General features: G+C 44.2%; 1 protein-coding gene across 1 annotated transcript in view; it reads right to left on the minus strand.

Moving 5' to 3' along the window:
- Positions 1–25,882, minus strand: part of CAMTA1 (calmodulin binding transcription activator 1) — a 1,701,345-nt gene that overhangs the window by 175,671 nt on the left and 1,499,792 nt on the right. The gene's annotated exons all lie outside the window — the stretch shown is intronic.

Below are 25,882 nucleotides of genomic sequence, written 5' to 3' on the forward strand. Positions count from 1 at the left end.
AAATAAGAACAACCAGGCTGGATAGGTCATCTATCATTTGACCTGAGAGCTGAGTTTCTATAGTCTGATAGGAACAGCTAGTTGTATTAAGCTTTTAAGGACATACATCACTCTGATTGAGGACTGTAGTGTATTTTGGGAAGTTCACAAATTTGAACTAAACACCCCTTAGGAAGTCATTATCGATGAAACGCGTTGGGTGATAGGTTGCCGTGACCAAAAAAGTGTGTCTCACTGAGCTGTTAATCAGCTCACCCCTTTAAGAGGAGACAGCGAGTTATAACAACGTCTAAACCACGGCTACCACGTTACATGTGTCATGTAAGGTTTTATTAACTTTAATATGTTTGTTTGAAATAAGCCAGCATGGCGACATTAACATTGTATTTCTGAATTATATAAACACCTATTATTACATGTGAAGGTATTTCTTTAGCAGAACGTTTACATTCACCCATCTTTGTGATCAACCCTTTCGTGACCGTACAATCGTCACAACCAACTTGTAGAAGTTATTTGGAAAAAAATGAATCTCACTTCTATTTGACATCACTTGTAGAAATGATTTAAGTGCTTAACTTGTCCCCATTAATCCCCTCACATCCATAACAGATGGACAAGTACATGAATTGTATATCAATCGCTCATAATGACTTCTCTCCCAGAGGTTGCTAGTAACACTTATAACAAATAACTTGTAGATATTAAATATTCATTATAACACTGAGTTATAATCTCCAGAATAGCCGGTTACTGGAATCCATCAGTGTGTGTCAGACCATCGAAGGATAGTTTGTGTCAGAACACATAAAAATTAAACATTATTTTGTTGGTCAACTAGCAATACTATGTTTATAATATTTCAAGACCATTATTATAGTTTAAATGCTTAGTCACAGACATCAGGTTACAGCAACAATTCCAATCTTTAGGGGCATCTATCCATCTCCCGTAGCAATTTTCGATAAACTACGGTGGCGGATCCAAGCTCTGGAATGCTCCGCAATACAGAGCTTGGTAAAGTCGCCATTTTGCAAACGAAAACCGGGGCTTTGGAGATATCTGCTGCGGCCCCCCATATATATTATTTGTGGGTACCCAAGAAAACTGGTGTTTTTGAGGGATATCCCAGAACTATGGGCCTCATTCAGACCCACTCGCAAGCGGCTGTCCGCTCGCAAGTGGGTCGATGGTGTGCACTGCGCATGCGCACGACGGAGGGAGCTCCGTCGTGCGCATGCGCCAGACGCGACGAGCGAAGGACTTTCCTTCGCTCGTTGTGTCTGATCAAAGGGGGCGTGCTGTCGATGTTGATTGACAGCACGCCCCCTTTGGTGGGCGTGCCGGGGGCGTGCCTGCCAGACGGAGGCGTTCCCAAGGGAACGCCTACCGTCAGAAGCCGGCCCCACTGACATCACTAGTGATGTCAGTGGGAGTGATTTTGGCTCTGATAGAGCCAAAATCACTCCAGGGCTTGTGGTCGAAAACCCCGACCACAGGCTTCTGGTCGCACTGGCGATGGTCGCGATGGTCAAGACCATCGCGACCATCATCCTGCACGCTCGTATGTGCTGTGGGTGGTGACCCACAGCTATATGAGCGTCCAGGAGGACGCTCCATTTTTATGGAGGACGGCCCTCATTCAGAGCGAGCGCTCTGCTCAGAGCGTCCGGCTCTGAATGAGGGCTTATGATTTGATAAATAGGCCTCGAATGTTAAAATATGACAACACTGTTTTATTCCCTAATTGCCTAGCAAGCATTTTACTGTATGTAGCCCCCAACTGTCCAGTACATTATACAGTTGTAAAACGTGTAACACATTTGATGGTCTTTAAAATCTGGTATATTATAGAGCTGCCAGCATGTGTGTCAGTGCGTTTGAACGCCGTTACAGGGGCGTGCATAAATTATCCACTGCAATGTTATACACAGCTTGGGCTTTCACTGCGTGCGGTGAAGTTAACAATTCCTGAGTAAGGTCTGACCTTGTGCAAGTGAGCGTGGGGCTCCGATTGTGCTCTATGTTACCGATGGTTTTGCAGTGTTACTAAGCATTACGTATGTGTGTATGGTAAAAGGGGCGTCCTTATGTTAGTCTGCGACGACATTGCGATTGCAATCATGAGCATATATTCGCAGTGAGACTGCATGGGTAATCACTATTGCAATGGAATATGAGCCTGTGAACTCGCCCACAACTGCCCAAGGACTTTGATTGTGGCCAGGCGTATGTATTGGGACGGTTAAATAGGGTTAGTTTCTATAGATACACATTTGGCCACATTTTTAACGGTTATACTGTCAGGTGTCGGTATTCTAACCCTGTGGGGATGCCGGTATCGGGATTCTGACTACCAGGATCCTGAACGCCAGCATCCCGTACCCAACCCATATACACTTAGGGCCTGATTCAGACCAAGTGGGTCGGGGGTCGGGCAGTACGCACGCACGGCGTGCGCACTGCATATGCGTGAGCCCCTGAGCGAGTGAGAACTTCACAGCAAAACAGCTCGGGGCTCACAGCAAAACGGGACGGCTGTCGATGTTGATCGACAGCTCGCCCAGTTTTGTAGGCGGGTCGGGGGGGGGGGTTTGCACAAATGGAGGCGTTTCCGAAAAAAAGCCTGCCGTTTGTGGGCGGCTCTACTGACATCACCAGTTATTAGAGCAGGAAGTTCTATTAGAGCAGGAAGTTCACTGGGGCTTGCGGGAGCCGAGACACACCACAAGGGTCTCGTCGCAAGCCCGATGGTTACGATAGTCGAGACCATAGCCATGCCACCCGCACAAGCTGTGGGTGGTCACCCACAGCAATGCATGCGGCCTGGAGGCGGATTTAAAAAAAAAAAAATCTGCCCTGATTCAGAGCGAGCGCTTGCAAATAGCGAGCGCCTCTGAATCAGGCCCTTAGTTCCATGCACACAAGGCAGGAGCAATTACAGACAATTTGTGCATCAGTCTCAAATTTGTGCATCAGTCTCAAAGGCATTTCACCTGCTGCCGTTTCCTTAAAGGGAACTGTTCTTACTGCTGCTCAGGTGCCACCAGGAATAAGGTGCCAATCGTCAAGGGATACGAGGTACCAGATCCAAGGAACCACAGAGATGAAACAGGATTCAATTTCAGCAACAGTCATACGGATGCAGAGCCAAATAAGTACCCGGGAGAATACTCCAAAGCCAAGGCTATGTTAGGAGTCAGGAAGAAACAAAGTGCTAGAAAACCAAATGGCTTCAGGTTGAACCAAACAGAACCGTCCTTCACCGCATAATGAGTGGGGGATGCGATCAATATCCCGACCGCCGGAATCCTGAAGGTAAGTATCAGGGTTAGAGGATGAGTTAGTGTTAGGGGTTAGGGTTAGGCACTAAGTGGGGGGAGTTAGGTTTAAGGTGCGGAGAGGGGGATGTTAGGTTTAGGCACTAGGGGGGAGGTTAGGTTTAGGCACCGGGGAAGGAGGGTTAGGATAGTGAGAGGGGGAGGGTTAGGGTAGAGAGAGGAGGGAGGGTTAGGATACCTACTGACAGGTATCGGTATCCTAACCCTGGTGGGATGCCAGCGTCAGGATTCTGACCACTGGGATTCCGAGCGCTGTGTCTTACATAGCCGCAAAATGCTTATTCATTAATCACTCATGTTAATGCACCTTAGCACGGAAGTATACAAAACCATAAGGGTTATTATTTCACACCTGCCGGTTTTCACCGGCCGGCAAAAAAAACGCGTTTTTTGCCGTGTAGTATTTTTAATAATGCATGAAAACAGATGGGTCCTTCCACACGGCATGGACGCCATGTTACAGCCGGGAATATCACTGACCTTGTACCCGCCCATAACGCCATCTGCTGCTGCTGCACATGCCTGATACTTTAACAATACAAACCACAGCATTAAAAACAGCCTAAAGCCTTTGCATGTGAAAGGCGCTGATTGCCGGAAGAATACGACCGGCTTTGGACGTGTGTGAAATAGCCCTAAGCGTACTCGCAAACCCCTCTCAGCTAGCTGTGCTGGCAAACCTAATACCAATGCCCAGAGGACAATACACATTGTGGCTGCATCTGCAGTGCCATGGCCAGATATATAGGGGTATATGTACCGAGCAGCAGATTTCAAGTCCAAGTGGGAGTGGAACCAATACACCCCCCCCCTCCCTTCCTCCCAGTAAAACAAATCAAACCCCAGATTTACTCAGTGGTGGGCTTGGAATGACCACCCTGCAATCCAGCCAACAAATCCACCCTCCAAATACTGAATGACCTGCCTCTAGATGGCATTTGTTTGTAGAAAGCACTGCCCGGATTACATCTTTAGCAGAGAAGCCTGCACGGATGTCAGGGATGGCGGCAGTATAGGGGTTTACATCCCGATGGGGTTCAATGGTGGATTCTTTTTACAAGGTCAAAACGACCTTTAGTAAATGCTGTCTTCTGAATTTAAAACCCGCTACTAAGCTTCGCCGATGCCCATCGGTGTACAAACCCGCTACTTGGTGAATTCACCCCATAGAGGCCAATCTGATCCAAACCAGCATTTTTTCTGGCACGGCTTAGCAAACAAGCATGCCTGTTCAGTTGTAAAGGATTCTAGCACATGTCTACATCAGTTTCCATAAATTTCCCCTATTTGTTCTTACTATCACTTTATGTCCTGTTAAGTTCAAGCCTGTGTCTAGTGTAGCCTGGGTTGTTTCAGCCTTTTGGAAGGCTACTTGTACTGCTGCCCCTGCATGATGTTATGGTCACCTGCTGAACACTGCATTACCAACATTTTAAGCAGCATGGTGCAGAATAAAACAGCCAGTCGTACCTCTTCATTTATTGCAGAAGGCCCAGCAGAGTCATTTTAAATTCACCTTGCCCTCCTTTCAGCACTTAATTATTGTAGAGTAAGGCTGATGACCGAGGGGTCAAGTTGGGGGTCAGAAGGTGAGATGAGAACCTTGTCCCTGCTCTTTCTAGGATTGGGTCAGTAGAGACGCGGTTCCCCACTTGTCTCGCGGGCCAAATAACTCTTGGACTGTCAATTCTGACCTAATATAGGTCAATGCTGTCCATGTATATCCATAAAGAGGGTCCCATGAGTTTGAGGGTCAAATACTATTGAAAATTATGTCACCCAACATAGTGGGCCTGATTCAGAGCCCCTCGCTCGCGCTGTGCGTTCGCAAGCGGCCCGATGTTCTGCGTACGCGCATGCGCACGCTTTGTTCTGCGCGTGCGCGAACTACACACTGCAATCGCAACCCTCTCGCTCGCCCAGCAAAGGCAGCCCAGGGAAATGAGTGACAGGAGAGGCCGTTTGTGGGTGGTAACAGGGGCAGGACACTAATAACGGGGGGTTGGAGATGCGAACGCAGGCGTGCCTGAGTGTTTCAACGCCGTTTTAGAGGCGTGCATAATTAACAGGCAGCGTCATAATACACGTCAATTGCCTTTTTTTACACTGATTTCCTCGCAATGCTTGCGGTAGGGTAAAGCAACCACAAGCGCTGCGATCGCTTACGATGGTGCTCGTTGTACCAATGTTTTAATATACTTCGATGACGTGTGCTGGCATGCATTGGGCATACGCTCAGTCAAAGTGGCCGCTCGCTAAGACATGGAGGGCGTGCTTATGCCATGGCAAGCGTTCGCTTCCCGTGGCGTCACTTTGACAAATTTGCATACGCATCCAGCGAGCGTACGCAGATAGTGAGTGGGTCTGAATCAGGCCCAATGCCCCAAGGAACTGGGAACACAAAAAGCCTCAGAACTTAGAATCAGGGAGCTGTGATACAGCCGTTTGCAAAACTAATTCTCATTTCTTGAAACCAGCTAATCCCTGCACTTGGCAGCAAGACGCAGCACATAATATATTTGAGAAAAGGTGATATATATCACAGTGTAATGTACTGCGGTGCAAATGATAATAAACCAACACAAAAAAAAACATATTTCCTTATTTAAAACATACTGTAGAGCACTTTCTCACAACCTGTGATTGAATCATTTTTTAAGCTCCTAAAAGTCAATAAGGAATAAATTTACTTTCTGCAGCAAAAACACAAATCAAGTGGGAGAAAGATAAAGTATTGCACAATATGATGTAATGAAAAAACTTAATCTTTCTAAACAGGAAGACTAGAAAACAAATTAGAGGACCGAGTTTATTGCTTATATTTGTTATCCGCTGTATTAAAAAGTGGAAGAGGGTGAGTTTATTAGCTTTTATTATTATAAATGATTTAATAACTTGCCCTAATTACTCGTGACGGAGAACAGGCTCTGGGTTCTGGAGTGCCATGACTCAGTGTGCCTGGTAAGACACTCGTTCAGAGTTATGTGGCGATTAAGAATTAGGCGGCATTGGTAATAAAGATTCAGCCATTTGCCCCCCAACTGCTCCGATTCCTAATGAAATACAGTATGCAGTACTGATCTAAACAAGCAATAAGGCAATTATGACAATGTAAGTTATAGGTCACTGTCATATATTCAGCTGGCCAGTGAGCTACCCTGAGAATGGTGATGTCATTAGGATCAGTGCATGAGAGGCATTCTCATCCAAACTTACGTTAGTCCGGCAGAATTATTCACTAATACTCCTGTGTGAATATTCAATATAAGACAATAATAATAATATTAATAATAATTATAAATTATAATACATTTTTTAAATAAATTACTTGCCAACATTATCAATATTAGTGGAATAATTTTGCTGTTTCTACAATGTATTTTAATAGGGATGTAGTCAGTGACGACATGTGAAATGTTGACACAATGTCGACAGTTATTATGTCGATGTTGAACATGTCGGCTTCTGCAGAATGTTAAGGAGGGATTAGGGTTAGGCTCCAGGTGGGGAGGTTAGGGTTAGGCACTAGGGAAGCGGTGGGGAACCTTTTTCCTGCCGAGGGCCATTTTGATATATATAACATTATTTGCGGGCCTGGTGCAGGCCACACCCTCTCAATGTGATGTCACAGGGGCGTGGCTACAATCACCATTGATTACAGCAATGCCCGAAGCATCATGAGCAAGCTCCGGGGAGCTGTAAGGGCAGCGGTGTGACTGTCTGAAGCGTCCTAAGGACGCTCTAGGTGGCGCTGCTGCATAGATTCTGGCTGTAGTGCGCCATTCTAGGTGCCCTGCTAGCCAGATGAGGCTAGCAGAAAAAAGCTCAGAGGGCCAGACCAAATGATTATGGGGGCCTTATACAGCCCCCGGGCCTGAGGTTCCCCATCCCTGCACTAGGGGGAAGGTTAGAGTTAGGCCACACTCATTCTCTGCTCTAGTGACACACCACCCAGGGGCATTTTAAGAGAGCCCTATGTGCTGCCCCCCCCCCTCCTCTCATCGATACATGCACCATTTTCCCAGTAAATTCTGCAGTGTTGGCAGATAGTTAAGTGTAGTCTATGAGTGCAGGGTGTTTGGTGTGGGCACACCTGGACCCAGGGGCGTAACCAGAGGTATAGGGGCCCCATAGCAAAATTTCCGCGGGGCCCCCATAGGTCTAGCTAGGCACCCCGTTGCCCCACCAGGTTCAATGACAGGTTGAGCACAGCCAACTTTCAGGCTGCAAAGCTTGAGCAGATGACTCACTTGTGTCAGCAGCTCCTCCAGCTGGTTCCCGGACAGGTCCAGCTTCCGCATGCCGAGTAGCTGCCACAAACTGGAGGGGGCTCAGCAGCGCGTTCCGGCAGAGGATGAGGCTCTACAGGTAGAAGAGGAGGCCCTGGCCGGCCGGCACCTCCCGCAGCTCCGCGCAGCCGCTCAACTCCAGGTAGTTGAGGAGGGAGAGGAGGCCGGCCAGTAGTTGTCCCCCGCACAGCCGGAGGCACTCATCCACCACCTGCAGCACCAGATCCAGCGACCTTTCCTGCTCCACCCGCTGGATCTCCGGCCATTCCGCCGTCATCGCCGCACACAGAACACGCCACACGTGGTACAGCGCAACCAACCACAGGCCAAAGGGGCATTTTCTTGCAACATGACCAGCCAATCACAGAACAGGGCAGCCTCTTGCTGCACTCCACTGCACACAGCCAGCCAGAGAGCAGGGCAGCCTCTGCCAGGAATGTGACCAGCCAATCACAGAGCGGGGAGGACAATTTCCAGCATGTCCAGGCAACAACATTACTGCCGCTGAGGTGAGCTGGGTGCTGGAGGAGGCGAGCCCCAGCGGTGCTGTGGGCCCCATAGCAACCGCACCCACGGTAGTTACGCGCCTGCCTGGACCCATGTGCACTGCACACCCTGCACCAAATCTAGATATGCCCATGACACCACTGATGGCCAAAAGTGCGCAAGGTTCTCCAGCGCACAGCGCAGAAGTGCAGAAAGGTAAGCATCACAGCCACTCTACAACCTCCCCTTTCATTCAGCTTTGTTTTTTTGTTTTTGTTATTTAAATCACTTTTTATTAGAGCACCACACCAAATCACAAACATCGGGCACAATGTGTCAAGTATGCAGAAGAGAAATAGGAAAACACTTCCATGTTCATAATCGTATACAGTAATATAAATAAATGTAGTCATTCACATGGCTAACGCTCCCAATACCCAGCTGTGTTTTTCTCCTACAATACTGCTCAGTTGAGTCCCATCTATGGCTGTAACATACTTGCCGACAATCAGCTCCAGCCTTCCGGGAGGGAGCTGATTGTCGGCTAGTAGCAGGGGGTGGGGCCAGCCATTGGGGGCGGAGCCGGGGTGGGGGCGGCCATTTGGTGGCACACTGGGGACGGGGTGGGGACGCACGATCGCGTCATCGTGACTCCGCCCCCGCTTCACAAGCTATACGAGCGGCCTCCCATTTTCATGGAGGAGGGCACTGATTCAGAGCGAGCGCTCTGGTCAGAGCGTCCGGCTCTGAATCAGGCCCTATATTCCCTACCACATGCTCACACACATACACACTAGGGTTATTTTTTTTATTGGTAGTCAATTAATCTACCAGTATATGGGAGTATGGGAAGAAACCCACATAAGCAAACTCCACACAGTTAGAGGGAATCGAACCCGCCACAACAGTGCGGGTTCAGTGCTGTGAGGCAGTAATGCTAACCATTACACCATCTGACCATCTGTGCTGCCCACAGTTCTGATAACAGAATCCTTGGGACTTGTTTTTCCAAATTCCATCTCAAAGTTACTGATCAGACTTTGTTTTTGCCTTGATTCAATGGATGATAATATTTTATGGGGAGGCTGCCGGGTGCTTACTGTCAGTTTGATCTAGTTAAGCAGACAGGCATTGATCTGACAGTCTGGACAAACTGTGAAGGAGCTGAATTGCTGATGGTTAATTTGAGCATTAATTGATCATTGAAATATCCAGCTAAAGAAACAGCAGGGCCAGTTAATGTAAGCAGACAATATAGCATTTCGCTAAAACTCAGATTGATAGGGTGAGCCTCAAATAAGGGTTTTACGGAAATTAAAATACCAATATGCCACTAAAAATAAGTGTCCAATAAACTATTCTTGCTGTCAGTTTGTGTGCATAAGTTGAGCAGTCTTTCTTCCTCCTTTCCCCAAACTCTTCAGTGTCTGGCCTTATCTATAGTGGGCCATCCCCTGGGGTCTTATTGCAGAACTGGAGATATATCAGACTTGAATTATGTTATTGGTATTTTCTTCATGACATAAAGACTGTCATTCAGCCTCTGCTATGTGCTTCTCACCAGTAGTCGTAAAACATGAACAAGTTGATTTTGAACTATATGCATGTTAGGGTCTGCAAGTAGTTTTATCATCACACAAAGGGCCTGATTCAGAGCTGAATGCTCTGAATCAGGGCCCTCCTACCTTTTTTTGGAGCGTCCTCATGGACGCTCGCATAGCTGTGGGTTACCACCCACAGCTATAGCAAGCGTCCATGATGATGGTCGCGATGTCTTAACCATCGCAACCATCGGGCTTGCGACGGAGACCCTGCGGTAGGGTCTCGCTGCCGCAAGCCCTGGAGTGATTTTGGCTCTATCAGTGGGGCCGGGTTCAGACGGTAGGCGTTCCCATGCATTCTCCGTCTGGCAGGCACGCCCCCGGCACGCCTACCAAAGGGGGCGTGCTGTCAATCAACATCGACAGCGCGCCCCCTTTGGTGCGAGACCCGGAGCGATGGAGAGCCTGTCGCTCTCCGGGTCTCACGCATGCGCACGACGGAGCTCCCTCCGTCGTGCGCATGCGCAGTGGGGGACATCGACCCGCTTGCGAGCGTACTGCCGCTCACGAGCGGGTCTGAATGACCCCCAAAGCTGCATAAAACTGCAGGCTATGGGTCTGATTTAGAGTCAGGCGGCTCTCTTATCACAGACGCAAATGGCGAGATTTTGCATACATGCGCAGAAGCATAGACGCTTCTACCATTTTCACGTATGTCCGCCCTATTCTGAGTTGGACACAGCTTGACCGGATCTGTCTTTCCGTGAAATAGTACTTATCAGGGTGGTGACGTTGCGATGACGGGTATTTCACGGGCGTGCCGGTTGTGTGTTTTAAAAAGCGCAGTGCGATTCTGAGTAGTGGAAGTGAAGCCTGTTTCTGACTTATTACCTTCGTTCGGTCTAGATTCCGGCGTCGGTATATAGACGGGGGTCAGGATTTCAACGCCCGTCTTTAGTCCTACATCAGGATTTAGACGCCGGGATTTAGACAGGTGGCTTCCCGGCCGTCACCATTTTGACTGTATCCCTCTTGCACCTACTGGACAAGTGCCTGAAGTGCAGACAGTCCAATGTATTTAAAAAATAAGTTAATATATTCAGATATTTAAACCGTTTAATGAGTGACATGTAAGCAGTATAGTGGGAGGAAAGAAAACTATTAAGTGGGATGAATTAAAATGTAATTAAAATGTTACTTTCTTTGCTGCTTTGTCTGTGGGGTAGTTTGATAGAGACACACCTGGGAAGCCTTAAAGCTGCATACATACACAACGATTTTTTTAATGATTATCGTTAAACTATATCGTTTAACGATAATCGTTTGAAAAAATCGTTCACTTTCTGAGTCAAACGATGAACGATTATCGTTCATAGTAGTTTATAGTTCAGTCAGACTTGTCAACTCAACGATTTTCATTAAGGGAATATGCAAAAATCGTTTGTAGTTCAAAATAATCGTTCATTACACTTTAAAAAATCTGACAGATAATCTGACATAAAATCGTTCATAAAATCGTTCATAAAATCGTTGGTAACAAAATCCTTGTGTGTGTATGCAGCTTTATAGAGTGCACCCACACACTACACCTAAGAAAGAATTACCAGCTCAAATATCCCTGACACTGTGCAGGATAAAATAGTCCAGATCTATAATGTTTGGTGCAAAATTCCACTACAGCCCGCCCTACATCCCACATACATTATAACTGCATTACAGTTTTACTGTCCCTCATCTCCTATGATCCAGTAATAAACGGTTTTGCTCAGATACACAAAGAGATAAACTATTTTCTGAATGATGGAATAATTGCCAGCCAACATTGAGTCAGTGACTTGTTTTGTGATGGCAATAAAGGCGCCATTAATGTAGATAAACTCCTTCCATGATTTTCCCAGTACTCGGCAATGCACATACAGTACATGCTTCATTAACGGCATGACATGGAGGAATTAGCAGTAATGTGCCTCTGGAACCAGGGAGCTTTGTCCTTCAGAACTAATAATGGATTCTGTTTTTTTTCTTTTGAAGTCAGTCTGTCACTGAGATACAGTGGTGTCAGCCATTTTGTGGGTGGGGCTAATATTCAGCCTGGCACTTGGGTCTATTTACTAAGCCTTGGATGGAGGGAAAGTGAACATAGATTAAAGTACCAGCCAATCAGCTCCTAACTGCTATATTACAGGCTGTGTTTTAAAAAATGACATTTAGGAGCTGGTTGGCTGGTACCTTTTCTCCATCCAAGGCTTAGTACATAGACCCCACAGTTCACCAGGAAGGGAGTGAGATCACTGAGGATGAAGGGAGGTACACAATACCTGGGCAGGTAGGGCATGTCTAGGGGCCCAGGGCTGCTAAGGAGGCATAACCATGCCCCAAGATTGTGTGGTCATGCCCCCTCTGTTTCATACCTCCCAACATTTCAATGTTGGGAGGAGGGATGGTGCATGCGCCTTAGGCGCGCGCGTCCAGAAAGGGGGCGTGGCTTCATGGAAAAGGGGCGGAACCAATTGAAAATGGGGCGGAGCCTCGCAGCTTCCCCTGTTTTCGTCACTTTGGGGGCGTGCCCAGCACTCTCCGAGATGCTGGGCAGCCCCCACAGAAGAGAACAGATGCCGTGCGCATCTGTTCTCTTCCTGCACAAACGCTGCTCTGCTATGCAGGGCAGCGGTTTGTGCTTTCCCCAACTTCCCCCCCACCGCGGGACACTGCGGCCTGCGGGCGGGACAGCGGGACAGTCCCAAAAAAACGGGACTGTTCCGCTGGAAGCGGGACAGTTGGGAGGTATGCTGTATACAAGTGAGATGTATCAAGCCTTGGGGGCATATTTATCAATAATCACATACTCAATGCGATCTGGGAGCGATATTAGCACCCAAAATCGCATTGCAGTATGTGATAATACTGCCTGAATGTATTAAATAGCACATTCTTCCGGGAGGGAGCTGAATGCCTGCATACAGCGGGGGGCATGGCCGTGCTATGACGCAGTTTTGGGGGCGGGGGCCAGGGGTGTGACCACATGATCACGTCATCTTCACAATGTCAAAAAAATGTGATGCTGGGGGCGGAGTCGCAAAAACGCGATTCTGCACGAATCGCGTCAACGGACCACCCCGCTGCGGGGGTTTCTAGTACTAATCCGGGTGGCAGGTGGCAGCCGGGAGGCTTGTCTGCCTTTCCGGGAGGTCGGGAGCGGCACCCGAAATTCGGGAGGCTCCCGACCAAATCGGGAGGGTAGGCAAGCCTGACATGCAGGGACAGGGGCTCCGAAAGGAGCAGGTCCCTGCAGTGTGCTTGGAGTGAAGTGACCGCATTAGCGGTCTCTTCACTAATCTATCGGGGCTCCTGCAGTCTACAGACCATGCATGTGCAGCAGCCATTGCCAGGGAGGGTCCCCTCCTAGTAAAATTGGCAAAGTGTTGCCTATGGGCAATCTTCAGAAGGCGTTGGCTGTGAGGGACAAACTCCAGAATTCTTTGCATTCGGGAGCTTGGTAAATATGACAGCATCACCCCCCGGCGTCTGCGGCTATTGGCGGAAATGGAGGAACGGCAGCAGATAGCGCACTTGCTACAGTGCCCCTGCTCACTCAGAGTGGAGGACTTGCAAAGCAAACAGCAGCTGCACAGGTGTCCTTACCAGGCTCTCCATGTTCTGAGGGCCCTGGCTGTAATCTCATACATATTGGTTCAGCCCACAGAATTACTCCATCCGCTATGTATGGGCGCTTCGTACACTTTAGGAAAAGCATTGTGCAGACGATAAATGTTAAATGATGTCAAATGACTCAGTGAGGGCGCGTTGGCTTCAAGCTAAATAAGACTTTTGATAAATGTCAGGGCCTCACCATGCAGAGAGACCGGGGTGCAGCTTTGCTTATCAAAAACTATCAGGATCAACATATTCTGGAAGAAATATTTTTATTGTAGCAGAAAAAAAAAATGTCATCAAAGGACTACAAGGGGTGAAGCTTGTTATAGTCCTGTTAAAGCCAAGGACCATAGCGGAGAGGAGGTACAGTATAGTATCACTTTTATACTAATCCTACTATTACATTAACACCAGATATTAAATTCCATTTCACTAGGGACCGATAACCTTTTTTGTTATCGTTAATCACCTGCAAGTCTGTGTGTATGGGCTGGGATGGAACAACACGTAACCAATCAGACTGTTTACAGCAGCACAGAATATTTCAGGAAATTAATGTTATGATCTTGGGGGGGAGGGGGGGAGGTTAACGGAATGTCCCTCTACTTCCGGGATGATGTTAGTGAGGACAGGGCAGGTCCTCCACCAGCACAGAGTATATCATGGGAGGAGTGATGTGTCAGTGAGGACAGGGCTGCATGTGGCAGGGTCAGTGACATGATGTGAGGAGGGGAGTGGAGGCAGCAGGAAGCCACAGACTGAGGGTTATATAGTGGAAGGAGCAGGTTCCCCAGCAGCACAGAGTATATCAGGAGATGAGTGATGTGTTAGTGAGGACAGGGCTGCATGTGGCAGGGACAGTGACATGATGTGAGCAGGGGAATGGAGGCAGCAGGAAGCCACAGACTGAGAGTTATATAGTGGAAGGAGCAGGGTCCTCAGCAGCACAGAGTATATCAGGAAATGAGTGAGGAGAGGATTGCATGTCATACTTACCGACATTTGGCCAGCCCCCTCCGGGAGGGGGCTGCTAGGGCGGTGCAACAGGGCAGGTGGGGGCGGTTTAGGCAGGCAGAGCAGGGGCGTACCGACGTGATCACGTCATCGTGGCCCCACCCCCCCGCTTTATAATGCCGATATTACCTGCATTATAAAGATGGGGGCATGGCTAACGATGACGCGATTCAGTGCATATCACGTCATCGCACCCCCTGACCGCCCACTTTCACGGCGATTGCGGGGGGCTGTCCACCATGGATTGGCCCACAGGGGTTTAGGGAAATTCGCTGGTGGGCCCCACCTCCTCTTCTAACGTCAGGTTTCAGATAGCGCACTTGAATACATTGTTACTCTGTTACAGGGTCAGTTAGTTAGGTAGAGCAGGAACATTGATGAACAGACCATTGCTTGTAGTATCTATGTTGTCTGCAGGCTATGTCCTCTATAATGGTTAGCCAAGCCTCTGTGGTGACTGGCCACACCACTCTGGAGGCTGGACACACCCCTTAAGCAACCACTGCCCAACCCCGGTGAGCCCTTAGTGCCCCAGTCTGACACTGCACTAAAGTGAAGGAGCTTATAGAGTTAGCCAAAACACACAAATACAGTACATAATATATATATATATATATATATATATATATATATATATACTGGATATATATATATACTGGATATATATATATATTATAATATAACATAATATATATATATATATACACATATACACACACACACACACAATACTGACGGCGGCACTTTCAGGCTATTGATAATAGGTCACAAAGACCTTCCAGTTTAGTTCCAGGAAGGTCGTTGTGACCTATTATTAATAGCCTGAGAGTGCCGCCGTCAGTATTGTATGTATTTCTGGTGGAACTGGATGGCACCCAGCAACTTTGCGATTTGAGCAGCGTGTGGGAGTGCCGAGTGTCCGGTCTATATATATATATATATATATATATATATATACATATATATATATACATATATATTATAATAGAACATAATATATTTACAGTATATATATATATATTATCGTCCATGTTATAATACAACATCACACTAAGTACAACATACACAACACACATACGCGCAATCCCAGATCAAGAATAACATTGGGCTGAAAATCTCCCTGTACCATCTGTACGAACTTCCTAATCAGAAAAGATTATATACATTCGAATTTAGATTAGATTCTACACAATCAAAAAAAGATTAGAGATAAAGTAAATTAAATCAAGTAACCAAGTAGAACAAAGTGACTCATATATAGTTTGTGGCCACACGCATAATACAAAACTGAGCTCTTGTAATGCAATAACACAAAAAAATTACATGGAAATCAAATCATAATAATAATAAAAAAATACTAATAATAACAAATAGAAGTATTTCTGCCATCTCTTCCTCCAGTCACGGTGTTGTTAAAATACTGAAAACATTAGGTCCTCCATATATGTGTCAATGTCCTATAAGCTTATTATTTTAGAAAGCAGATGTTCTGTCAGTGGGGGACAATAATTGTGCATATTTGTCTTTCTTTTCTAATCGATAAAGCTTTGCTGCTGATTTAGTTTCCAGGGCAGCACAGCTCGGAGAAGCCGGCATTAGAATGGTTCTATGTTCATTTTATCCACAGTACTTCGTTACTTTTAATTATAAATTACTATAATAAATAAAGATAACTTTTCAAAACAGTTTCACAGACTATTCGCCTAATTTTCTATTAGGGCGCTGAATTTTGCAAATTAATCTGTCAAGGTGTGGCGTAGTTGCCGACCAGGTCAGCACTGCGGGGTGCGGAGGAAGTGGGCGGGTCTGGGGGTGGCGATGGGCATGGTAGAGGTGGTGGGTCCAGGTGCGTGACGACACAATTGCGTCAATGTAGCCCTGCCCCTACTGTGCAATGCTGAGATTACCATTTGTGGAGCAGAGGGGCGGAGCCACGATGACGCGATTCAATGTAATCGGCCGCCTGCGTTGCCCACTTCACTGGGGAAGTGGGCGGCTGGGTGGCTCCAGTCTCAAGAGAGACTCGTTCACCTTTCCGGGACTGCCACCCGATTTTCGTGAGCCTCCCGGCCATTCCTGGGAGGCTAGACAAGTATGGGGTGTGGCCAACATGCCATTTACATTTTGAATGTTATGCCTCCCACCATTGATCGCATGTATAGCGTTTATAAGCGACGTATGCATACATATTTGCAATTAAAACCTTCTTTGCGGTGTGACGACTTTTGGGTTTATGACCCGGGAGTTTTTCTGCGCATACACGGCCGTCAGCGCATGTAAAGAAAATGAATACATTATAACACAGAAGTTAAACAGGAATTTCTTGGTAAGTTCAAACTTAGACCTAAATGTGCAACATGCATAAGAGGTCAATAAAACTGCCTTATCCAGTGACTCATTGCTATACGAAAGTCTTTTTTCCTCCTCTCTGAGATTAGACTGGCAGCAACATCTGGTCTCATGAATATGCTAATGGGAGCAGCTGCTCTGTAATGAGGGGCGAGCTGTCCAGGACTTAGCAGAACAAACCTTCTCCGTGGTACAATTCACGGCACAGCCGTCATTAAACAAATAAATAATAATGTCTGCAGAAATTTGACGAACTACTACTTCTACTTCCAACCAATATGTAGAATGAATTCTCATGCGTCTCTTAGCATCAATGTGATTAGTATATATCAATATGTCACAGTTTTCCTAATGGCCCATGCTGTCCTTGGTACATTATAGGCAACCACAGAAGCGTATGACGATGGTTGGTGCAAAGTTAATAAATCCACAAGGAGGACACGGTAATTGTTTGGCCTAGGACACTAATCGCTGCTGCAGAGTAGCGTCATTACAGGGTATATATGTTGGAGAAGAGCTGATAATAGAGGAGATGTTAAACATCCATCAGTGCTCCAATGCAGCTGTATGTTGAGTGTGAATTACTATAAGTATATATACAGCTGATGTAGAGGATAAACTATATTGTACAGTTTGGTCAAAGATGTTTCCGTGGCAGCGGATGTTGTGAATTGTAAACTGATTCTATATTCTGAAAATGATGTACACTCATCTATATTAAATAGAACCAGTGTTATTTTTCAGCAGGAATAAGCAGGAACTCCGTTCCTGAACCTCTCATTAACTATGATGTAATGTCCTGGGCCAAAATGTATTTTCCATAAGATAAGTTTTATTTAAATCCCTTTTGAGTGCATTCTTCTCTAAATACTATATATATATATATATATATAAAAATGTATATCTATCAGTGACGTGTATAAATATTATTTATTAACAGTTTCTTATATAGCGCAGCATATTCCGTTGCGCTTTACAATTGTAAATATATATATATATTTATCAGTGACGTGTGGTGAGGTCAATGGCTGGGGAGGCACACATGGAGATGGGTCTGACTGCTCGGAGTCTGTCTCACCACCTACTCACTGTAACTCTCTCCCCTCAGTACACTAAGGGTTATATTTACTAAATTGAGAGTTTTTAGAAATGGAGATGTTGCCCATAGCAACCAATCAGGTTCTACTTAACATTTAAGTAGCACCTTCTAGATGATAATAGTTAGAATTTGATTGGTTGCTATGGGCAACATTTCGACTTTTAAAAACTCTCACTTTAGTAAATATACCCCTAAGCTTCAGTGTTCATTGATTCTCCTACCTGCATCACTGTGTCTTCTCTTGCTTCTGCTGACTGAGCTCCGATCACTAAACACTGCAGTGCATTTCATGGTCACATGACACATCCAAGGTGCCCATCAGTGCTCAAGGCATGCCCCCTACACTCAGAGGCATGCCTCTATTAGCTCTTTCTGTGAAGTCTACTGCCCATGGTGTGTCCCCGCCCCCAGCTCTGCAAGCAGTGTCTGGCTATACAGAAGCTATGCTGAGCTGTTGCTGCCTCATCTCCCTGCAGTCCCAGGGAGCTCTACAAAGCTGGTGAGTGTTAACTATAAAAATGATTACAATAAACAAAGAAGATGTTTATAAGTTGTAAATATCTTTTTTGTATTATTCTAATAAGTTTTATATGAAATCTCAGGAGTATGAAAAGGGGAGCTCTGCCTACCAGGGTCATGCAGTCAAGGTAGGCAGGAAAGGCAGCGCCTCCCCCCTGTCATACTCCTGAGATTTGATATAAAAATGATTAAAATATAAAAATATTTATTACTTATAAACATCTTCTTTGTTTATTGTAATAATTTTTTATAATTAACACTCACCAGCTTTGTGACTGCAGGGAGATGAGGCAACAGCTGCCTCATCTCCCTGCCTCAACCAAAACTCCCTGCCTCAACAGTTTTACTATAGCTCCACCCCCAGTAGCTCCACCCAGGTAGCTCCACCCACAGTTCCTGAACCTATTTTCCCAGAAAAATAGTCCTGAATAGAACCTCTGCCCATCTATAGTAACTACTGATGAGATAAGCAATAAAAAAATAAATACTGGATTGTTGGAAAGTGATCTTAAATACAGTTTTTATCATTGATGGCTAAAAGAAAGGTAATGGCTGAAGAGACACTGGGGTTCCCTTATTAGTCTGATCTTCACTGAATGTGACATATCTTTGATGGAATATTGAGGACTTCAAGATTTTGGACTTTATTTATTGCGCAGAGAAAAGACCCCTCTCCAACAAAGAGATTGCCATTTTTTCCAGAAAGTGTTATATATATATATATATATATATATATATATATATGTGTGTGTATGGCCAAAGACATACAGTATTATAGATCCCCAGGGTACGGTATACAAAACTCAGAATGTAACAAAATGAAAATAATAAAATGACTTAGTTTAGATTTTGCATTATAAATAATTTACGTTATGTCAATGCCATACAAGCATTTGCTATCCCAGGCAGGCTTGCTGTCAGAGTTTGGCGTTTTTTAATCAAGTGACATTACTAATTGTTCCTGTAACTAGATGACAACTCATGGTTTAATTTGCCCATAAAGAAATGAAAGTTATGTATTAGTCAGTAGACAGACTACTGACCTATACAATATTCAGGCCTCTCTCCCCAGCTTTATCCATAATACCCCCCTCCTGTTGTATCTAACTGCTCCCCCATACCTCTTTTCCTCTAGTGTATTCCCAATTGTCTGAAGGTAACCAGTCTCTGTTTACCAGTAATTCGTCCACAATTTTTGATGATTTCCATTAGAAACAACTTTTGATGAGTATTTTGTAAGAATCCATTCCTCGCTCTGCTTTATGGCATAGGATTTACTACCGGACTTTGTGCACTTCTTACTATTTGATAATAGCTTTTGGTTACCTGATATAAGAAGTTGTATTCATGTTATACCCTTAAAAACTGTTTCCAATAAACTTTGAGTATAGAATATATGAAAAGTTAATATTTCATTGGAGAGAGAGTATGATTTAGAGGCAGTGATAAGGCACAAGCACTGCAGAAATAAAAAGTCTTCTGCATATATAAGTGCGTCAACATACATACGAGTGTTAGCAAATCACTAACTGCCACATGCATCAGTGCTAGGTGCAGAAAATAGGGGGCAAACATACCTCCCCTACTATCTATCTATCTATCTATCTATCTATCTATCTATCTATCTATCTATCTATCTATCTATCTATCTCATATCTATCTATCTCATATCAATCTATCTATCTATCTATCTATCTATCTCATATCTATCTATCTAATATCTATCTATCTATCTCATATCTATCTATCTCTCTATCTATCTCATATCTATCTATCTATCTAATATCTATCTATCTCATATCTATCTATCTATCTATCTATCTCATATCTATCTATCTCATATCTATCTATCTATCTATCTATCTATCTCTCATATCTATCTATCTAATATCTATCTATCTATCTCATATCTATCTATCTATCTATCTATCTATCTCATATCTATCTATCTCATATCTATCTATCTATCTATCTATCTATCTATCTATCTATCTATCTATCTATCTATCTATCTATCTATCTATCTATCTATCAAATATTTATCTATCTATCTCATATCTATCTATCTATCTATCTATCTCATATCTATCTATCTATCTATCTCATATCTATCTATCTATCTAATATCTATCTATCTATCTTAGCAGAGGGGCACAGATTTGGAGGCACTTGCAGCAGGTAACACCAGAACCTATAGGAAATCCTACGCTTCACATTTTGTAATCTCTCTGAATACAGCCCCCCATCTGTAGATATGATAAATGACTAATGCCAGGGGGTACAAAGGTTTGCACAAGATCATTTATTTATGCAGAGAAGCTGAAACAACAATATTATTTAGTAATTAAGTAACAACTTGCATTTTTAATGTCTAAACACATTAAAATTACATTCCAGGCGAATGCATCACTTTGAATGGTATAAACAGCAGCTTTGAATATACAGTATAAGGGCTCTGACATCAGCTGGATGTGACCATATATACAGTCATACATGGTAAAGCCGTACACTGCTATGTCATACTGATTTGTGGACCCGTCATCTACACAGTGTGGGGGAAACTATTTTGTAGGCTGAACTCCTATATTCTAAAGCAGAGGTATTCAGCATGCTTTGCTATTAGGGCACGCTACATCTGTGGCAAAGCAGGACGTTTCCCGGACAGTGACGGCGTCTTTTTCGGCAGTTGCACTGATTTTGGCGGCCATGTTCAGATGGGCATTCTGCGCTTCACAGGGCTGGTGCACGTCTGTCTTTGTACGCACAGCGGCGGACTATTGAAGCAGCTGGCGTGTGTCTGTTGGAAGCCCTTTGGCTGCAGTATTAGCATAACGTTGCAGTCTCGCTGCGAAAAAGGATGCAGCATCAGCTGCAGTAACGTTCACCTCTAAATCAGGCGCTGTAGCCCTTACATACGATAAACTCACATCACACTGAAATTTGCAATTTTGTTTATACAGGTTTTTTCACCATTATTATTATTATTATTATTATTATTATTTTTATTATTATTATTATCATTATTATTATTATTATTATTATTATTATTATTATTATTATTATCATTCTTATCATTATTATTATCATTATTATTATTATTATTATCATTATTATTATTATCATTATTATCATTATTATTATCATTATTATTATTATTATTATTATTATCATTATTATCATCATTATTATTATTATTATTATTATTATCATTATTATTATTGCCCCTTTAATGTAAGTCCCAGGTATTTTAATAATGTGACAGAAAGCCAATATTGAGATTTTTGGTTGAGTAAGCATATGGTCAGCAGGACAACACTCTACTGCCTTTAAAGTGGGATTATTAAAGTCTAAAGTTAGATTTTTCATAAGGAAGTTAGATCAGCCGTTGGGAATATATTAAGAGGACTTTATGCATCCGAATAGTAAAATGACATTTTCGGCTATTTCAGTAGAGCGGTGGGGTTCTAGGTAAAAGGTGCGTTTTTCCTCTTTTATGAGTCAGAATTTAAATGTCAACAGTGAAAAAAATGCACATCTTACATATATTAATGCAACATTTGCTGTAAGTATTCCATATTATTTTTCTTTGCCATGTAAATAATGAACAACAAAACCCCAAAATGAACAGATGGATTAGTTAAAGAATGGAGTTAAATAACCGCAAAACTCCAATAATGCAGGTGTAAAAATTGTTACACAATGTATCAGACATTAATAATACATGGTTGCATTATATATTGAATGTGCTATTGTATTGTACTGTCATTTATTTGCGTTGGGGATCTTGTAGTTTCCTGAAATGTACTTGGACTGAAGAACTTGAGAAGCAGGTAAAACATTAACAATTTCTTTAAAGTCTAAATTTGGGGGGAAATTAGTAAACTTTAAACAATGTTTAGGGTTCTGTTTACTAAGCAGTGTTAGGAGACAGAGTGAAAAGTGATAAGTGCCAGCCAATCAGCTCCCAACTGTCATTTTTCAAACACAGCCTGTGATATGGTAGTTGGGAGCTGATTGGCTGGCACCTTATCACTTTTCACTCTGTCTCCTAACACTGCTTAGTAACTAGACCCCTTAATCTCATTCCCAATATCACTTACACTAAAGAGGTTGGATTAAATGATGACCACGGTGCTCCTCATGCTTAAATTGTTGATGCCAAACTTACATTACAAAATGGCTGACGTTCAGGAAATAATAGTCGACCGACAAATAAAACCAATGTGCGTCACATAACTCAAATGCTGCTGATTAATGCTAATATCCTGAGTATCATACCACAGCAGTCCCACATATTCTCATATGCTATTACACTACATAATGCTGTTATTAGTTATTATATGCATAATGTCCTGTAAATATCTTATAATGGGTGAGTTCTGACGTTATCACTTCATTGGGAAAACTTGTGTATTATAAGCAATAATGGATGTCATCATCTTCTTCTATTGCCAATACAAAAAGGTTTCGGTATGTTTTGTCGACATTCACAACTTCGACTGTCAATATATAGACACCATAATGCTGACAGGGACATGTCGACAGACAATGCCGACATGTTCAGAATGTCGTCAACCATAATTTTTCACTTGCAAAAGGTTAACGCTGAGAACATGTTAAAAATGTTTACAGCCAACATGTCGGCAGGTATATAATGTCGACATCCAATTTTAATCCTAACCCTAGCCTCTAACCCTAGCCAACATTGCTATTGATGACATTTTGACTGCATTGACATGTTGGGTGTTGACATTTTATCCATGTCAATATTATGTCGTTTGACATTAAGGTGTTGACCTGTTGATTGTCACCATTGTGATTGCTGACATGATGACTACAGCCCTATAGTAACACAATATATACTTAGGACTCCTTATTTTTACTTAATGGTCTTTCAATTAGCTTTAATATAAGATGATACATTGTAGAAATGTTGTTCTTGACTCTCTAAAAGCGCAGGGGGCCATACAGAGCCAAGTGGTTCTCTACACACGGACATAAACGGCAGATGCAAGTTGGCCAAATCTGTCTTTCCTTGAAATTGGGCATTTTAAGGCCGGAACTGGGTGGCGACAATACAAGCGCACGGAACCGCCCTGACTTGTGGGACTGTCATGGGAGTGCCATGGGCCTGTATCAGAAGTTCCGCTATGAGTTGTGCATAGGGGTAAGGGAGGCTGGTGCACGTGCCGATATTAATGATGACGATTGCGCCGACTGGTTTAGAATGGGCGGCATCCACTAGCAGATGCACCGGAATGTTACATTAACAACTACAGCCACTTTGCATGAAGCCCGTATATATGTACCATGGGGTCTATTCATCATTGATAAATGGCCCGGCAACCACGCGGAAATACTAGTTTCCGCATATTTTAGTTACCGAGCCATTCATCATCAGGGGTCTGATAGAACACCCTGATATTCAGCAAACTCGGAAAACTGAAAGTTTTCGGAGTTTGCTCACGAGAACAAGAGCCATTTTCAGGCAGCACTTGCTCTCGTAGTTCTATGGGAAGGAGTTCCGGGGATGCGAAGAGGGATCCCAGCGGATCCCTCTGCCGCCTTCTCATGGACTCCCCGGCGGCTGTGCGCATGTGTAGCTGCGCCGACGGGGAGGGGGTAAGTAACACAGCTACCTCTGTAGCTGTAATACTAACCGAGGGACAGCTGCTTTTCAGACTGCGATGATGAATAGGCCCCCATATCTCCTAAAATTTTAAGTCTGCCAAACCACACACAGATCCACCTAAACCATGCGTCACTGAACATAAACCATACCCAGATCTGCCTAAGACATTCCCAGATCCCCGTAGAGCATGTCCGTATTCGCCTAAACCCACGCCTAGGCTCACCCAATCCCAGATAACCATTTCAACAGTACAACTAGGGACTGTTATAATGTTATACAGTATGCACCTTTATATTTCCTGCACATGCTTACTCTCCCAGAATTTCTGGGAAGCCTGCACACCCCTGGACCCCCCCCCGCAACCTCCTCCACCCCGCAGTGATCATAGTGGCGTCATCGTGGCCCCGCCCCTGCCTCAAAATGAAGATAACCTCAGCAACGAGATGACAGGATTATCATTATTTTCTTTACTTCTGTGTATAAAAATGCTGGAGTGGATCTGTTTTATTATAAAGCTATTGACATATACAGTATACTAATTGCACTTGCTTTGTATGAGATGTGCACTTGTTAAAACTCCTTAAGCCGCATACACATTAGACGATTTTTATGCACGATATGGACGATGACACATCGTTCAGTGTGTATGCAGTGAACGGCCAACCATGCGGGCTCCCGCGGGTCGTTAACGATGTCTTTTGTTGTCCATACATGCAGACCAATCTGACAATATCGTCAAGAATTGCCTGTTCAGAGATGTGGCAGGATGACTTCACTGAAAGATATCTACAGTACATAAACCCACGGAGTGGGGACTACGTACCATCTTTCAGAAAGGAAAGCCAATAGATAAAAGTGGTTGAAGAGGAAGTAAGTTCATGCATAACAACCAAACCTGGAGACTGGCCATAGACTGCAAACAGACAATGGAAGACAAGCCTAACACAGATTTCATGGTTGATTGGTACAAAGGGTCTACCTTGGGAAAGACATCGCTAGCTGCAGAGGAATGATGGGTTTGCCAGATTCAGCCGTAGCTGCTGAGAAGGGATGTTGGAATATAGCAACAGCTACAGGTTAAGTATGACATGTAAAGCTATATTGGAGAGATAGATGGCGCTGTGGCATGGGCCATCATTGTGTAGTTTCTCTCTTTGCTGAATGGGTTGACTCTCTGTATAGAACAACAGTGCACATACAACATGTACAGCCATCCCTCAATGCACCCTGTGTGCTGTGTGCAGCAAACCTCCTGCACACAGCACACAGAAAAACCTGCACAGAGATAAGCTCTTAGATATAGTGATCATTCTTCACAAGAATGTATTGTTATGAAATAAAAACCCAACAAGCAAAAAAAATTATCTCTAGGAAAGACAAAAACCTGTCTATTAACAAAATAAATGCACAGTCCCAAAGTAAATAAATCAGTGTTGGGGAAGAGCAAAAGGAATCTGAGGCAGCAGCAATAAAAAAGCACAACAACAAAATCCACGTACTTCATTTAGATGGTAAAATCAGTCTTCATCTGGGGGGACAGAAGAGGAAATATTGCTAGGAGATTGCACATTCGTCTTGCAGACACACAGGGAAAGCGCTGCGTTCCCTGCCTATACCCTGGATAGCTCAGCTTCGCGCATGAAGACACTCGCATAGAATACCCCACCAAATGACAGAGGTCATAGAACAAGGCGAACATTTGAAAAACAAGAGAGGTTGGTAACGGATAGGGCAGGTTGCCCTGTGTTACTGGTAATTATAACACAGCCATCTCCCGATCATTTATTAAGTGTTCAGAGGAGATCAGTGGCCTGTGTGCAGCAGAATCACACAAAGTGCTGGCTTTACACGTGTCACAAACAGCCACAACGTAGAAAATAGGCTGAATCCAGTCATCCAGAAAGGTTAGGAAACTGCCAGCTGCACCGCAACCGGCTAGAAGACTGGACATCAGCTGG

Source organism: Taudactylus pleione, unplaced genomic scaffold, assembly GCF_031769625.1.
Source record: "Taudactylus pleione unplaced genomic scaffold, aTauple2 ptg000673l, whole genome shotgun sequence".
Taxonomy (NCBI): domain Eukaryota; kingdom Metazoa; phylum Chordata; class Amphibia; order Anura; family Myobatrachidae; genus Taudactylus; species Taudactylus pleione.